This window comes from Crocodylus porosus, unplaced genomic scaffold (assembly GCF_001723895.1).
Source record: "Crocodylus porosus isolate Cpor-Errol unplaced genomic scaffold, CroPor_comp1, whole genome shotgun sequence".
Taxonomy (NCBI): domain Eukaryota; kingdom Metazoa; phylum Chordata; order Crocodylia; family Crocodylidae; genus Crocodylus; species Crocodylus porosus.
Genome location: NW_017728948.1, coordinates 61510693 through 61513612, shown reverse-complemented (window position 1 = coordinate 61513612; position 2920 = coordinate 61510693).

Sequence of the window (2920 nt, the reverse complement as noted above, 5' to 3'; positions counted from 1 at the left end):
GATACTCCAACTGATACAATCATATAATAATGACTCAGTATATAGAAATAATATATGTATGTATACCTATTACTTACAGAATACAGAAATTAAGGTAATTGAGTGGCTGTTCAGACTAAACAGGATATTTGGAATCTTTCAGGATTCTCCTAGATATAGTCAACACTATATGATTTTATACTGCGGAGTTCATCTTGTAATATGCTGCCTCTTATCTGAACCCCAAATAAAGCCTTTCTGCAGAATGAATGCCTGCTGCCTAGCAGAAAAATTGATGATGCCTGTTCTGGATAGTTGCAACCAGCGGGGTGCTGCTGTTGAATACTGAGTCATCAGTTTCCCTGCTATGCTACATAGCAGCTGTTCCATTCACTCTGTGCAAAACATTCTTTCCAGATGGTATGGGGTGGGGAGTGGAGGGGGGCAGGAAGAGAGGGGGAGAAGGGTGAAATTAGTTTTTTCATTGTGGTTGGAGTTGGGGTAGTATTCTGTTACAATTAAATGCATGGTTGGAAATGGGATAGTATTCTGTTACAATTAAATGGAATAGTATTATGTAAAATGAAGGTTGCTTGGCGGGGATGGATAGTTCACAGGCTCTTCACAGGTCCTGTAAATGCACGCTTTTTCAGCAGAAAAAGATGGAGAATAAAATAAGCTGCTAGCTTTGGCACAATGACAGATTACATATGTGTAGTGGATAGCCCATCACCAACAATTCTTAGAAAGGCTATTTTGTGTTATCATGTTGCAATAGCCGGATGCACTTTTTGCTTAAGTTGGGTCCAATCAGTACAGTAAAGAGTCTACAATAGACTTTTCACTCTCTATCAAACAAATATTTTGGTATTGTTCTATAAACATACTTCGAAATTTTCTTCAAGTCAGAGCTCTGTGCAAGTTTGTCCAAATTTGCCCAAATCTGAAGAGCAAATTTACTGGAAGGAATGTCAGCGATCATAAGAATCCTCTCAAGCTCACAGAAACCAAGACAATATTGCTTATGTAGAAACTATGAAGCCAAAACTTACAAAGTCAAATGCATGTAGCATAATGATATTTGCACTTAGTATATGTAAGATCATCTCCTTTCTCCCTTGTTTTCTTCTTCAGAAGAAAATGAAGCATGAGCTGTCTTGAGCAGACTGCCGAAAACCTAACATGGATATTCATGTTCATTCTTGAGCAGAACTCATTCAGAGGGTGAAGTTACATGTTACATTTAGATCATACTAAATCTGTAGAATGTTAAGTGGTGTTAAAGATAAAATGTGCTGTGGGCAGTCACACGTAAAGGGCTAATGCCATTTCTGCACAGCTCTGACTTACCACTGAAAGGCTGGTGAGCAGGGGCATGGCTAGGAACCAGTGCACCTGGACTCATTGGTGATGCTTAGGGGGTGCATGTGGGTGCACGTGCACCCCTGAGCTTGGCGGTGCACCCTGTGCAAAAAGCACCACCAATAGTGCCAGCAGCGCTTGCAAGTGGTCATCCCCCATGCCACCGACACCACTAGTGGCATCTGCGGGTGGTCCCTGATCGCCCTTGGCCACCACTGACACTGCTGGTGGTATCTGTAAGTGGTCACTGACTGTCAGTCAGCACTCGCTACCCTCCTGCCACTGCTTACACCACTGCAGCAGCTTACAGGAGATCCCTGCTCGCCACCACCATGCCCTCACTGCTGACACCATTGCTGCCACCTGCAGGCAGTCTCCATGCCCCCCCAGCCTCCAGGGGCATGCAGCATTCATGCGTAGAGTGTATCCCTGCTCTGAATGTGGAGACAGAGCTGAGGGGGAGGGAGCTGGGAGCAGTTTATCCTAGGTTGCTGGAGGACTATAAGTTGCTTGTTTTATCTCTGTAGAGCTGATTGAAGTTACTATAATACAAGCTAGGTAGCATGGCCCGGAGTTAATCTTCACTTGAAGTGGAGTAACTCCTGAGATGCTCAGAGCACATTTAGCATGAATTAAACTTTAACCTGCAGGTGTTCACATTTCACTTAAACCATCTTAGTATGGTTTAAGTGCAACATGTAACTTCCCCCTCAAATTTTCCAGGTAAGGTCATTTAAATGACTGTCAAGCACTTTGTTTTGTTTTGTTTTCCCCCTGAAAAGATGTTCTTATTAGGCATGCACCTAAATACTTTTTAAAAATTCCAACAGTATCTATAAAGCAATCCTAAAGTCAATCACTAATCTTTGAGGTATGCAAAGACCATGTGCATAACCTGAAAATACTTCTTTTTTTTCATTTGTTAGTTTGCCATAGACAAAGTCAAGGTGAAATTTATTTAAAAGGCCAATAATTACAAACAGCTCTGAAATGAAGAGGGAATGGCATGATATAAAATTCATAAACTTTAAAGACAAATAGGATAAAAAGGATTGAAAAAGTTCATGTTTAATTGATTTGTTCATTTTCTATGTGTGAAATTTATTCAGAGGGCATAATGCATTTTTTACTATCTCAGATGGACAGTATTATCTCAAGAATTAATAAAATTACACAAAGCTTCAAAAAAGTGCAATAGACCAATAGTTTGGTTGCCTAGTGACCTGATTGCTTTTCAAACTAAGAAAAAAGAAAACAAACCCTGTATTGTATATTATATAGTGGTGAAATGTGTACATAAAATATTACCTTAGCTGACTGGTATGTGCAGTTCAGCCAAATTCTTCATTAATTATACTTGTAGTGAACAGGAACCCAACATCATTACTATAACAACTACAGATATTGTGGAATTTTTTCCACTAGGTCTTAAAAGTGATGGATACTGTCTACTGCATTTTTTCAAATGTTTAGATTGACTATGACTCTGATGGAAGAATAGCAAGTTCAGCAGCTATAAGCAAAGCCATAGTGAAACACAACACACACGCAATAGAGAGACATAATTTATTTTTTTCCC